We start from the raw sequence: 15,272 nt of genomic DNA, 5'->3' as shown, positions 1-15,272 counted from the left end.
TGCCAATGGGAAACAAGAAAACATTTAATTTTGTTTTGGCATATGCATCAACGCACCAATACGAAGTACTGTGGTAGTACAAAACAAAGTCGCCATTCAAGTTTCGTTACATCACTTTGTTAGTTTTGTTTTGTTGCATTTCACGCACCGAAAGTATAAAAGTTTCAAAATTTTACCGGTTTTAACGCATTGTCCTAAATTAGCCACCATACTTTATGATGTGTCCAGTACTGTGACTACAACAGCAAGGAGTTATTGCCTTATATTATTGTAGTGCCAAAACAACCCTTTCAATACTACTGACAAGTTGTCAATAAACATTTGCGTTTTCTGATTGTCGTCAATATATTACACACAAGTCTTTAATATTACCCATTTACGTTCAATATGATTGACAATACCCTTTATTGATAATATCATTGCCAATATTATTACCGTGATTGGGCCGCTTAACAAGCCTGAGTACTACCTATAAAACAGTCACGCGACGTTAAGTGCCACTGTTATATTGTTTTATCCCCCTACCTAACCTCATCATGCAAATGAATGGTTCATAAATATCCGCATAAAAACCATTGTACGACTCATTACGCTAATTTGACATAAATGCTACTTTTGTCTTCTATCTATGATGCTGAGGATTAGAAACCGCGCTATTATTTTACTGATTTCACAGAACGTATCATACATGCTTACAAAGAGTTTTTTCTCCGCAAGTTATTCAAGAAATGACAGTAAAAAGTATCACTGTGTCAAACGTCATAGCAATGCGCGGGAAACGAGAATCACACACAACAGGCAAATATCAACGATGTAGTAAATAATCCTTTATGTTGTGTTAGAATCAAAATAATATATCTAAAACAGAAATTAAGTCATCGTTTGTCGTTCATATGCACAATATTTTATCACACGGGCTTTACCCTGTGATACATTTCAATTGCATATGAACTTCAAACAATAATTTTATTCAACGACAAACCATTGTTTGGGAAATAGAATTTCTTAAATGAAAATTATAAAGTAGAAGTAGTTATTTGAAAGGTGAATTCATTTTGATACTATTATTTGGTCTTGGACAGCTCGGCAAAATTATAAAGCATATATGAAATAATCTATTTAATGCCATCACAGTAAAATTCATATTGACTTAAATCTCTGACAGAAGTAATATTAATATTGACAAAAATCTATGAAAGAAGTAAATCCAAGAAGACTAAATAACCAGATATATAAAAACACAAAAATATAATGTGGCTTTCCCTGGGGACTATTGTCATTGTTCTTTACGAAGATAATCTCTAAGAGATGATAAATTATCCGATTCGCATTAAGTCGGTGAACAGTATTTTAGCAATAACATTATTTTAGCGTTATTGCTTCAAGTTCAGGAACATATTTTAGAATCAATTACCTTGGTTACAGTACGACTGTAAACCACTTTTAAAGAATTATTCGCCTATCAGTATTGTACTGGTTTAATAAATAACAACAGAATGCATCCATCATAATGCAAGCATACTTTATTGAAATATTTCATTGAGATTTCTTGCTGGTTTCAACAATCATAAATACATATCAGAGAAAATTCCATCATGGGAGAAAATCATATCGATTGACGCCTATATTACGTACAATAGGATATTCCATTTGTTAGAATGCTAATTTGGTACTTAACATGTGCAAGCAAAAGTTCACTTTATCACGTACAACGCACAAAAATATTGCTAAGATTGCAATTTCTAATACGGGTATAAATTGTTTATAGACCTACTTTTTAACATAAACTTTACGAAAATAAGTCTGATAATACAGGTATAGTATACCTGGTGGACAACCTTAGACCCTCCTGAATTCATGTACTATTACAAATATATCTGCTTACTAATTCTGTCAATCTCTTTTCAAAAACAGAGATAAATAATTACATTGTAGAAACAATCTGTGGTCTAAACTTAGATAAATCTAGTACAGTACATACTGCTACAGGCTGGTCATTTTAACTTTTAGGGTTGAACTAATTCCAACATAACCTTTCAGGTTCGGAATAAAAAGTATTGAAGGAAAATAAAACACAGATAAAGTCCTCAAAACTATCATGACAGATTTTTGAAATAATGTATCTAGAATTCAGAAGTAACACCTAATAGTGTTGCCGTAACTATAGACCATATGCTATATTGTTCTACTACTTGAATACTATATTGTAAGTGTTTGCTTTGAATATCAGAGAAAAAGATGTTTTAACTGGTAGGAAAAGGCGACGGGATGTCAAATTAGAACACAGAATTTCTATTACGTATTTCTAGAACAAACTTGTCGGCATTAGAGTTAAAAGGGGTTGAGCACCAAACATTTGCATCTCAAAGTCGGACACAATACAAAAATCATAGGGGATTTGTAAACCAAAAATGTATTCACACCGTAACTGCTGATGGATGGGGTACTTGATAACATCAATATTTCCTTGAAAAAAATAAACAGTTACGGAAATTATTCATGAAATGCTTCTTGAACTGCTTTATTTTGTAATGCATGCATGACAGTTTTTGTGAATAATGAAATGATACTAATTTTGTTTAATTGATTTTATTTTAGATAAATTTGCAAAACGTCGTTCGAAAGAAAGCTGCACCTAATTTCCAGATTTTAGCTTGGCTTTCTTTTGAGGATTTTTTTCCCGGATCGCATAATTAACTTAAAGATTATGAATCATCAATAAAACTTAATGTTGGAATTAGTTTAGGTTCTAATATTATTTGTGGTAATATACTAATTTAATTCAATACAATATTTAACCATCAATTTGTTTTGGCCTAATATATGCCACTGGCAATTGGTATCTAAATTCTTTTTTTTCCATATTTTTTTAAAGTAAATCATGTATAATTACTATCATGGAAACACAAAAGAATACAGTAACCATGTGATGAATCTTTAAACTGTCTATAACTTAAATATATCTCGGGGTCAAAAATTTCTAAAAAAAACTTGCAAATCTGGACATGCTAAACCAAGTGTTTTGAGACACATCGCATGTTTGGTGTTCAGTCCTTTTACACTTAGACGCTATGCTTTCCTCTTTGATTGTGTCTGACGGTATAGGTGGATGTCTCTATGATAGGTAGTTCTTAAATCCCACCGGGACTCAGCTATTTTGATTTCTGTCTTCTGGCCTGTTTTGTCGGGCCCTTAAGGGTGTTTCCCTTGTTGCTCTGTCTGCTGCAAAGTCATTGAGTACATGCATTTTAGGTTCTTAAGGATTGCATTTATATAAATATACAAGAGCATTTTTGTGTTTTACATTACATGCCTTCTGTGGCCTTTGCGTATGTTAGGGTTTCACCTGGCGGGGATAACCTTTGTTTACATTGTCCTGTGCACCATTACCCGTTTAAGCTCCCCAGTGGTGGTTTTGCCACTGATCCTGCCGAACTGTGTTCCTTTATTTCCCTGTTGGATATTCATCCTTGTTTCAGATCTTTTCAAGTACATACATTATTCATTGATAAAGAAATTGCTTCCCTCATCAACGCAGTCATTTTACCGTCAGCACAAAATATTCAGTACGTTTTACGAGAAAGTTTCAATAACTAAGGCAAATTCTGGATGAAGGAAAATAGTGTCTAAATGTTTATATGATCATTATCAAGAGTGATGTTATTATTGCATGAATTGGCTGTTGAGACTGGTAGATGGAGTCGTCCAAAAGAAAATATATATATATATATACCTTATGTAGACAGGATATGCCCTAGCTGTCAGTGTTAGAGTATGGGTACCATTTTTTGCCATTGAATGTCAGGAGTTTGTAGACTTAAGAAAACAGGATATCAAAAAGTTTTTCTAGCATAACCCAAGTTATTTTAAAGTTTTGTATTTATCTATTAATGAAAATAGTAAAGATACTCAAAAGTTTGCAACGAATGTCTTTAAAGCTTTTGAAAAAAGGAAGTATCTAAATAGATAGAATCTTATCTGCAATGGTACATACGTTTAAATAGTTAGTAAACTTGCTTGGATTATTCCAATTCTAAAGCTGTGTAACAGTAACTACAACAAGTGTTAAACTTGTATCTACATGTCTGCTATCTTGTCATACATGATATATTTATCACTTTGATATCTTTATTGATGGATCTTGTTTGATAACTTCTATGACCAACGTGTTACACCAGCTCTCCTTCTCCTGAAGTTGTGCTTCTGTTTCAGATTTCATGTCTCAAATGGCAGACCAATTTCTAGATAAGAGGTCTAAAAGATATGACCAAGAGTCCTAACATGTTAACAGGAAATTAGGTCTCCAGTTTATAGACGTATTATAGACGGTTGAATTGCAAATTTATATAGCCGTTCAGTCATATTTTCCAAGGTTTTGTTTATTTAAAAGCTCTGTGTGTGTCTTTGTGTTTACCTTAACAATCTTTTATTTTGAAAAATGAACCTTTATTATAAACAAACATGATACGTAGTTTTCGGTAATGTTGGCTAACAAAACGGAACATATAAACAATTTAGATGACGTCAGTTAAATGTTTGTTATTTACTGCCCAATACAATACACTAATATATAAAGAAATTGTAGATAAACATACGAATAATCATATTATTGTTGTCGTTGTAAGTATTCCAAACAATAGCAAAGTCTGTGAAAGATTTACAAATTGATAGAAAATGTATTTTAGAATTTTTTCGACAACACTGTAAGTAATGTTTAAAGTGGTGTATATCTAGGTATTCCACAGTACAAAATGAATTTGTGAGGCATTTGTGAGGCATTTCAATGGAAAACCCATTGAAATCTAAAGTGTTTATCAGGTGCTTAGATGTTCACCAGAGGTATGTTTTGTTCCTTCATGTAAATATTCATTTTTGAAACTGTTATTCACTTTGCAAAACACGATTGTATGATTTTTCAATCTAAAATAAAAACCCGAAAATCGATTCCGTTTTAATCTTTTTCATCAGAAAAAGACGTCAGGTTATGCGCGCTATCTCGCGGAAAGGTCCGTCTTGGATATTATTACACCAATATTGTTTATACGAAAATGAACGCCTCTTTTCTGTCAATACAAAATGTATGATGAATGTAAATAGTTTACAGTTTCAGTTTTATCGTATTGTTTTAAGGAAATGTTGATAACGATTACACAAAAGCTACCACGATTAATGGTTTTCATGGACACTGGGGTCCTGTCGGGTGTGTTTCAGTATTTCCGAGTCTTCATATGTAGGACTTGCGCACAGTCAAGAACGTAATGCAGTATCACTACGCAAAATGTTACAAAAGTGATAGAAATTCTTTTAGTTCAAAAAAGTAGTCCATTGATAAAAAAAGGATACATTGTTTCAAACAAAAGGTTTGAGAGCACAGGTCGCAACACTTTTAGTCCAAAATTCCAAAACGTTGGCTCACACCAGACCTTGCCTTCCAGGAAGAACTAAGCTAGCCGCATAAAAAAAATTCTAGCTGTTTATAAGGTCACCTTACTTTATAATGTAATTCCTATTCTCTTTTTACGATTTTTAAATATCTATTTACCATAATTATGCGTGTTAAATATTAGAACTGTTCTTTCACTTTATCAATCTCTATAAAAATGAAATGTCAAAACTTTTAGTATGATGGGTTACGAATATATACCTGATCCTATAAAATTCTTCAAAATTGAAGGATTATTTATTGAATTGATTTAGGGTAAGCGAAGAAACAGCAACAAAAGAAAACATTCAAATCACACGGGGCGATATCTATGAAGCCAGATTTTGAGGGACGATTAATTACTAAACCGTACTTAACTTGATTAATAATAAATATAACTGTTCATTTTTGGTTGCGGGTTTATCCCGCTACCAAAGTTAAGTGTATTTCTGACAATCATGTAGCATCTTTATTTGATTCCAAATCACATCCAAAGGAATTTGTTCATGTGCTACACAAAGTAGTCCCATTCATGAACAATGCGGATGAATTATCAATGATCAGTTCTTATTCATCCTCTATCCATACACACTGGCCATTTAGATTATATAAGATCTGTCAATGATTAGGTATTTCACCCCATGGTTACATCACTGACTTCCAGCTGTTCATGTAAGGTCAGGCAGAGTTTATCTTAGATATGAGGCACATTAATATTTGTTTCTTATACATGTATATTTACAGATTGGCATTTAAAATGAAAATAACTCAACCACCAGACATCTCAAGGCTTTGATTAATAATAAACATTGTCTGAAACGCGGAGATTCTGCAATATCACTGAAAGCTGCAGCTGCATGAAAAATTAGCACACATTAGCAAACAAGAAAACTGTACTTTAAGAGCAGTAAAAACTTTAAAGTACGGTAATTTAGCACTATCAAACTGAAAAGACAGACTGAATGAATATAATATATAAATATTTTCATACTGATTCCCTCTACAGGAAGCTATAATTTGAGCGCTAAATATAAGTAACTTTGTTAATATTTTATGGCTTTGTTAATCGAACATAATATACTGAAAATAATATCAATTGCATGTTGCAATGGAAACAATAAGACTTGTAATGCTTTATAACTTCCAATATATTTGCTTTCTCATTATTAAAGCCTCTGGGACTTAGAATTCAATGCATAAAACCTCAAGCATTATCAGAATGCAAATACATTGTTTTACATAACGACGTTTTTTAAAAGCTTTGTATTGTATAAATTGCGTGTGGAAATGCAATTTTAATGAAAAAATCAGACAGAGCCAAAGAACATTAGATGAGGTCTGTTTGCTATGAACATAACACTGACGTCTCTATCTGACTAATGAATTTACAAAGCAAATCTCCATAAAAGTTTCTAATCATTTTTTAAACATTTATTTTTACATGTATTGGTCAAAAGTGATAGCAAACATTTTCCGTTTACAAAAGTTCTAATTTGGGTTTATATAAGATAAGATAATTTATTTCACTCTTTCACACTATTGCTACTCTATATCAATAATGTATTTCAAGCTACTCTATATCAATAATTTATTTCACTCTTTCACACTATTACTACTCTATATCAAAAATTTATTTCAATCTTGCACACTATTTCTACTCTATATCAAGTTCTCACAGTCTTATGTATAGGTAAATATGTTATATTTCTATGTATAAACTTCTACTTACAAACCCCATCAACTTGTTATTAACATGTTGTTGATGAAAATATAGATAAACTGTTGAAACTTTTGAAAATATTTTTGTCATCTTTGCATGATTCTTCACTTTAGAAAGAAAAATGGCATTTGAAAATAATAAATTAGAAAACACTCAACACACTGAAGATAGCTGTTTTATCACATTAATAGAAATACTACTGCATTCTTACATCCGTCAATCGTATACATCAAATAGTAGGGTAACTTTCTGGCTTTAAAAAATATTAACCTGGACCCCCGCGTACAACAATATAAGTTATATACCAAAATGTTTGTAGAAGTCTGAAGTATGTGAAACTACTGGCATAAATCGGCATAAATGGTGGCGTTCTGAGAAATCCAAGATGGCGTCCAAAATGGCCGCCAAAAATTAAAAATATCATTTTTTCAGCTTTGTGGATGCCATTGTTGCACTTAATAATTTTAATTATGTTTTATGTCTTTATATGCACGGAAGCACATTGGAATAACATTATTTAGTTGTTTTTTATATATATTTCTGTAAATTTTGCAAAAAAGTAGAAAACTGTTCCCTCGGAATTGGTTAAATTTAGGGTATTGGGTGTTATTTTTAACAGCAGGTAAAAGGATATGACAAAATGTTTATGTTTTATGCTATGAAATGTAACATTCAGATAATGAAAATATATGCATAGATTTAGAATTTTTTTAATTCATAAGCTTTTATAAGTGGGTGGGGTGATATGAATTTTAGAAATAAATGTAAATGGTTAATATGACAAGAAGCTGACATTCCCTATCAGCTCCAATCACGGTTTGTATATATAATGTTGAAAACATGTTATATTTGGGCAAGTAGAATGTGTAAACTGATACGTAGAATCCAAGGTGGCTTTCAAAATTACCACATTTTTCTCTGAAAATAGCCAGACTTAAGAGCACTAAGAATATGTTATATTATCTTTTCTGACTTAAGTCACCTTTTCTTAACCTACACATGTTTTTGTTTTATTGTTATAAACACATTAAGCGTTTAGTAAGAGTTTACATCAGTTTTACAAATTTTGTAAACGGACCTTTGTTCTGCTGTTTAAAAACGCCACCCTATATCCTAAATTTAACCATTTTATGGGAACATTTTGTCTATCTTTTTGGCAATATTAATAGAAAATTCACAAATCTTTGACGCCACCATGTATTTCTCAGAATGCCACCACTTATGCCAATTTATGCCGGTAGTTTCGGAAACTTCAGTCTATTACGAACATTTTGGTATACATTTAATCTTGTTGTACGTGGGGTGAGGGGGGGGGGGGGGGGGCGTGGTCCGGGTAACTTTAAAATTAGAGCCCTTTTGACTCGATTGTCAACCTACTAAAAGGAACAGTCGTGGAAAGAGAAAATGTTAACTGGCAGAAAGTCGAGTCTATGCTATAATATTTTAATTGGTTTAATTATCCAAAGATACTGAAAGGATATATACTACTGAAAGTTACCAGAAAATTTATTGAAATTGGTTTCCTTGGGATATAAAAAACTTTGTTGCGCGCATCATCTATGTATATAGAAAAAAGTACATCGAAGATTTGTTGAAATTAACTTAGGTGCACAAAATTACAGGCTGATTAATATTCCTAAATGATTTCATGACTCTGAAAATGTTTTTTTTTAAATATATGAACAAATTTTAAAGCATTTAATTGGTATTTTTTTCACTAAGTCATGCATCATAACTCTGGTTTTGTTGAGTGAAATCCAAAAAGGACACCAGGCGTACAACTTCAAAAGCTAAATAACAATTCTCTAAAAAAAATTGAGATACATGCGATGCGATGATATGGGGGTCACAAACAGAAAGATCATGTTTAGTCTACATTTCTATGAGGAGGCAATAAAGATATCTATCTATATATAATTTCAAGACCTTTTCAGGAACCATATTTACTTTGATTGTCATTCACATACAAACTCGTTTTAAAGATTCCTCGAAACTGACTTCAATGAAATAAATGAATACATGAAAAGTGAGTATGGACATATCTTTGATACAATTATAATGTATTTTATACAATGGTTTTTAAGTACTCGGACAATTAACTTAAAATGCTCATGATTAATTAAGTCTATGTATTATATTCCAAACATTAGATAACTTCTAACCTAGTAAAAGACAGGCATACAAGACTATTTATATTTTTCTTTTTTTCAACGGTGAAAAATTTAAATGCGTTTTACTTGTTTATATTTAAATCATATTGATGCAACACAACTATCATAACAGAATATTTGTTTGTACCATATAAGCCGTTATTCATAAAATATGACATTTCGTTCGCTTCACAATTGCCAATATTCTTTAACCCTTACCATGCTGGACACGATTGGTTCTGCCTTTGTTATATATAAAATATCGTCTGTAGTTACTGTTGTGTAACCGTGACGACATAAAGAATTTTGTATTGTATTGAAAATATGGGAAGTCGCGAAAACATAGGACAAATCGTCAAGCAAGAATCTGACCGTCAAACAACTCTAATTATCTTATCTTGTCATGGTAATATGTATACCATCTATAAAGAAAAGTAACATATGACATTTTATAGCTATTTGTAGATGTTTTACTAACCTGGGCCAGCAAAAACATAAAAATTGCGCTTCCACAATGTCAAAATAAGAACACATATATCTATTTTAGCTAAGCATGTCAGTAAAATATGAAAACATCGTTTCTACAATGATTTCAAGGATCTTAATATTTCGTCCAGAATTTAAACTGTTTGTCATTTTAACTGCTGACATCTTTCAGGATTTTCATTTAACATTGTATGTTGCTTTGCTTAAATTCTGCACGGGTATGATTTTACATATTAAATGTAAATTTTGATAACTTTTAAAATTTGCAGTGTATTTGAATTAAAAATAAAACTAATATTCCAAATATGGAATTATATCCAAATATGGAATTATATTTCATTCGAGATAGATGTTCACTATTTTGATATTTTCTGTTTGATGAACATTTTACCATTTACGGGGCACACGAAAATGTTGTGTTTTTTTTTTAAATCTCTAATTACAAGCCAGTCAATGCCAACAAATTCACAATAAGAATTGAGGACTTATAAAAATGCCTAAATATTTGTTTTACTTTAAAGTTATCAGTAAATGACGATCATTTATCGGCTTTTTTCCCAGGGAAATATTTACTTTGTTCTCCATTTCCATGGAAATTATGGTAACACTCAATAGGGATAAAGTGTTAAAAAATTACACGACATTTTCTATATCTGAAATAATGGCTATACCCAGAGTAGCTTAAGGGCTTTTAACATTATACAAAACGTTTAAGACCTGAAACTACTATAGGCTAGCTGGAAAAAATCCGCTTTTCACAATCCTTTTGCTGAAAAATAAAAAGGTCACCACTGATTTCAAACCTAACAGTAATGCATAACATTTGGCGTTTTATGCTAGGGACCCGACAATAAATATGTTGTTCTATCATGAAAAACAAACTCCGAACTTCCATCACATATACCTTTTTCAATACTATCTCACAATTTCTGGGTGATTTTCTTAAAACTGTTTTCGTATATGATAGAAAAAAATATTGAAAAGTTTCATTAGTTACTTGCTCTTAGAAGCAATACCTCCTAAATGTATGGTAATAACATGTTGTCTTGTCTTGCCAAAGAATACAATTAGTATTTATTTATCGCGACCTAGACTATTTAATTACCAAACACACGTGTTAGATATTACATATCAAGTTCTATTTATCATACTATCTAAAATAAAGAAATGGGACACGTTTTTATCTAGTTTCTAATAATATTACAAATCAAAACATTATTATTGTAATGGAAAATAAATGAATACCTGATCCTTTAAAATTGAAGTTTTATCACATGCACAAGACAATTATCGAAGAATATAAATCCTTATACAAATCTATAAAGTGTTGTATAAATACTGAACTGACAAATGGTATAATGACAGAGATGAAGAAATCTGCTAACAATATAACATTGAGACCACACTGGTCGATATCCATTAGGAAGATAAATTTCTATACCGTGCTGTCGATATTGCTTTATGCAAATAAAAGTTTAATAATGTATTTGACAATACGTATTGACACTTTTTAATAATTTGTTTTATATGAAATTGTGTATATATATTATTCGTTTAAATATTTCATCAAAGTATATTGTTCTTGAATGTGCATACCGAGAACTTACCTCATGCAGCAAACGCAAAATAAGCATGAATAAGCATACAATGAAATAGTATTCCAAAGCACGTAACAGTTAAGGAAGCAGAAAAATAACAAGAAACTTTATATTTAGTCTCTCCAGCAAAAAGCGTGACATACAAGTCATCTTGGAGTATATTTAATTGTCTTAAAATTTTCTCTGCAATTGAACTCATTTTTGAGGAATAAGATTTGCATTGTTTTCCCAACGTCCAATTAAAAACTAAGGAAATAAAATCTCAGGCTTGTTTCTCATAATGTCGTATTAGCTATATACCGAAACACTTGTGTGCGGAAGTTCAAATCAGATAGTGTCAACAGAGCTTTTAGCAGAAGTCTGTTTTCTATAAACATAACATTGGCATCTCTTTTCAATTATCTGTTTTAGCTTTTTTCGATGTTAGCTAACAAAACGTACCATTTAAACATTTCAATGACTTTAATTCAACGTTTGCTATTTAATGACCATTAAGGCAGATAGATACTATTTACTGACCATTAAAGGTCCAATACTAAGGAAAGTGAACATTTTAATTTCTTTTAAAAAGCACAGAAACTATTTCATTTATTGGAAAATGAAAGTTGGTATGTAGAAATTCGAAATAAATCGCAGTATATGTACAATTATTTTTCTATGAAGTATGAGAAAGTTAAAAAGACCTGGGGGTTCATTCTGTCGATTCATTGAAATTTCAACATAATACACATACATTTCTTTGAGTTCCAAAGACCTTCTGTAAATTTTGACCTGCCAATCTTCATTATTTAGTGCCTTGCAGAAGTCTATGCACTGGCTATGAAAAAAAAAATGCCAACTCACTTTCCCTTAGTAATGGACCTTTAAGAAAGAAAGATAGAAAGTAGATGGATGGATGGATGGATGGATAGATAGATGGATGGATATGCAGATTATTCATTACAATAATAATGATAATAATGGTCAGAGACCACCAATTCAAAAAAGTACAGGGAACTTACTGGGAATGAGGTAAGTGTATACCTGGGAATAAGGTAGCATCTGTGCGTTCTGATTGGTCAGTCATGTAAACAAACCCAAGAAGTGATTTTATTTTCAAAATGGAATAGTTTTACTGCATTTGCAGTATTTCATTATACTTTTTGACAGAATTTGCTACATTTTATGTGTATTGAAAAAAGTTTCATCAAATGAATTTCTCCCGCCATGACAACGATGTAAACAAGGGGTCATCTCATTCACACGAAAATTACTTAAATAAAGTATCACTATTCATATGTTTTTCGTCCGATATTTTTGTGGAACTAAGATAGTTCTTGAAAAAAATTTGATTGGATATACATGTTTCGATATATGGAAGGCCGTACACGTCATAATGTTATAATGGAAGTCTATGGGAAAAAAATTGGTGTTCTCTACCCTAATGATAATTTTATTTAAAGATGATAAAATATTTGGCTATAGCCAGTCTAACATCTAACATATGGTCCTCTAAAATATTAATGTAAAAATTCATCCGAAGTATGTAACATAGACAATGAAGTGAAAGACATAAATTGAAATAACGTATTATGTCCTGTGTCTTTGGAACATGGTGGGGGTAAGGGTGAGGTTGGGTGCGCACCATAAACCGGTTTAAGCTCGCAAACGGTGGTTTTACCACTGATCGTTCCAAGGCGGTGCCCCACTGTGTTCCTTTATTTGTTCGTTTTGTCCTAGCGCGCGCGCCTAGTGTGTGTGTGTGCGTCCGCGAGCTGGGTTAGCGTTTGGGAAGGCTGCGTTTTTAGAACATGGCATTCCCTGTTTGTTATTTATCCTTGTTTTTTATGAACAAATTAATCCTAAGTGGCATAAACAGTATGTAGTACAATGAAAACTGTTCAAAGTCTAGGCAATATCTGAAGATAAACTTATGAACAAGAATACAATAATGAATTACTCAGTTACGTGTTTTAGTAAAAAGTTGAATTATTACTGAAGCCAGTAAAACTTACAGGGAGGGCCAATTAACCAACTCTTCAACGGAAATACATTGACTACCGCCTGTTTAAACCAGACACCAATCTTGAGCAAAGTTTGAATACTTTTCAAAAACATATAACATCAATGCTATTCCACTCAATAACAGGAAACAAACAGATGCAGGCAGTATAAGATGTATCTCGAAACTTACCTTTTCATTGTCATTTCAGTTAATCCGTAATATCACAACTGAAGAGTATCCGGTCAATGAAAACTACTTTATATCAGAACTTTTCCAAAAGCAAAATTGCTTACACTTCCTAAAAGTAATCATCCTTTAATAGTAATGGCCAATCTGCGATTCTGTAATTATCAATTCATGTAGCACTAGTCTACATGGATCAACAGCTACGACTGACCATACTACATGCGTCGAAAATAGTACCGATAAGTGTAAGTAAATCAATGCCCAATATTATCCCGACTCAACTCTATGAATGGCATTCCGTTAGGTTGTGACAACACTGTTAATGAAATACGAAGATCTTGTCAATTCTCCTAACACAAGAAATGAACTAATTTTAGTACCTATTTACACCATATTTACGCGTAGAGATGGTCAATTCCCCTGACCAAGTAACGTCTATTTATTCACCATGCAATACAGTCATATATCCGGGACAAAATAAATTGCATTACAGAGTGAAATACGTTACGTCGTGTACTGTTTATGAACTTACGTTATTTATATAATGTTACTTGTATGAAAGTTAAAAGGTTTTAAAACCTGTTTAAGCCAAGTTTTCAAAATCTGAAATTCAATTATTTAAAGAAGGATTAATGCCTGTCCAACCAATCTGGTGTAAAACATATTTTTAATTGTTGTTTTGTCATTCAAAATAAATTATGTCAAAAATAATTTGAAAAACAATTAACATGTATTAGTTCCAGTGTTAATGAGTAATCTGAACATATTTTTGCACTTTAAATATCAGTCCGAAATTAATGTTTTACTTCGTCTGATTTGAAGACTTATGTTCCCCATACATCGTAAAAGGAAGACTCTCTTAACTTTTCTCATAACCAGTTCAATTTTCTCCTGTGCGTTTTCTGCACTATGAATTGTTTTCATCATAAGAAATCATAAGAAAGACGAAAACTGAATATAACTTTTTTTTTTAAATCAAAAGAGCATGTCTAGCTGTTTTTGATGTTGCTTCTCATCTTCGCAATAAGGACGACATTCTCTTTGAACAGAATACAGACAAGATCGCCGTGAACGAAAAAAAAGACAAAGGCGGACAACCCCCCACCTCTAATATTTTTACCGAATTTAAACAGAGGATAATAATTGCCTTAAATTGTCACTATACAATTTATCTCATCTAACAATTAGAGTACTTAGGGTAAAATCCTTGAAGTTCTCGAGGGTGACTTTTTTATAGTTTAGTCAACGTTACTTAATTTTTCCAATAGCTACACTAGTTTTGTCACCAGGTACCCTATTTGATATTAACCTTTTGGATGGGACAGTCTTTAGTAGTATTTTGAAAATTAGCCATTCTGCTATCTCTTAGAAATTCTTCTGTATAAAACCTTTTGTGTATAATTAGTCCATTTTCCTTAAATAGTTGAATAATTATCCTATATTTAATTCAGATAAATTTGAACGTAGATATAATTATGTTGTATCTTATGTTGACTTGTAGGCTCACGGGACTGGGTGTTTATTGCATAAAGGCATGGGCCCTCAGACTTTTGCTGCAAAATGATCTCGTTGAAAATGAAGTTTGGTCATTTAATGAATTTTAGAACATCGGTATCTTAATAATGCCAAATCAAGAGAAGAAACATGCTCGAGTCGGAAATCGAACCAAGGCCACCGCGGCAATAAAAATAGTACTGCGTTTTTGACCAATACACCACGGAGGAAT

This window comes from Mercenaria mercenaria, chromosome 9, assembly GCF_021730395.1.
Source record: "Mercenaria mercenaria strain notata chromosome 9, MADL_Memer_1, whole genome shotgun sequence".
Classification (NCBI taxonomy): Eukaryota; Metazoa; Mollusca; class Bivalvia; order Venerida; family Veneridae; genus Mercenaria; species Mercenaria mercenaria.
The sequence above is the reverse complement of the archived record's forward strand: the minus strand, read 5'-3'. Positions refer to the sequence as shown.